The following is a 355-nucleotide window of genomic DNA, read 5'->3' as shown; positions in this document are numbered from 1 at the left end:
GGTGTGAGAAAATTCAATCCCGTGTCTTTGGTATTTGGTATTCAGGGGATGATTCTAACATATATAGATATATATATATATATATGAACTAATCAGTTAACTTTTTTATGACACATATATGACACATTTTACTTTTTAAAAACATTTGAACATGTTATCACACAAACTACAAGAATGTTTAATGCTTCATTAAATTCAGTTACTACGAGTTTGTGGTGGTTTGAGGCAGGAGTGCACTCTCAGTCAAACACCAAAGATCACAAATGAAATTCTTACCTGATCTTGTCTCCAGCAACCACAGCATTTCAGGTTTATTGTCATTATTATCATTAAAAAGTTAATTATCCCGACTTAT

The sequence above is a fragment of the Pundamilia nyererei genome, unplaced genomic scaffold, assembly GCF_000239375.1.
Source record: "Pundamilia nyererei isolate P.nyererei 1_Seehausen unplaced genomic scaffold, PunNye1.0 scaffold00449, whole genome shotgun sequence".
In the NCBI taxonomy this organism is placed as follows: Eukaryota; Metazoa; Chordata; class Actinopteri; order Cichliformes; family Cichlidae; genus Pundamilia; species Pundamilia nyererei.
Note: the sequence above shows the minus strand (reverse complement) of the source record.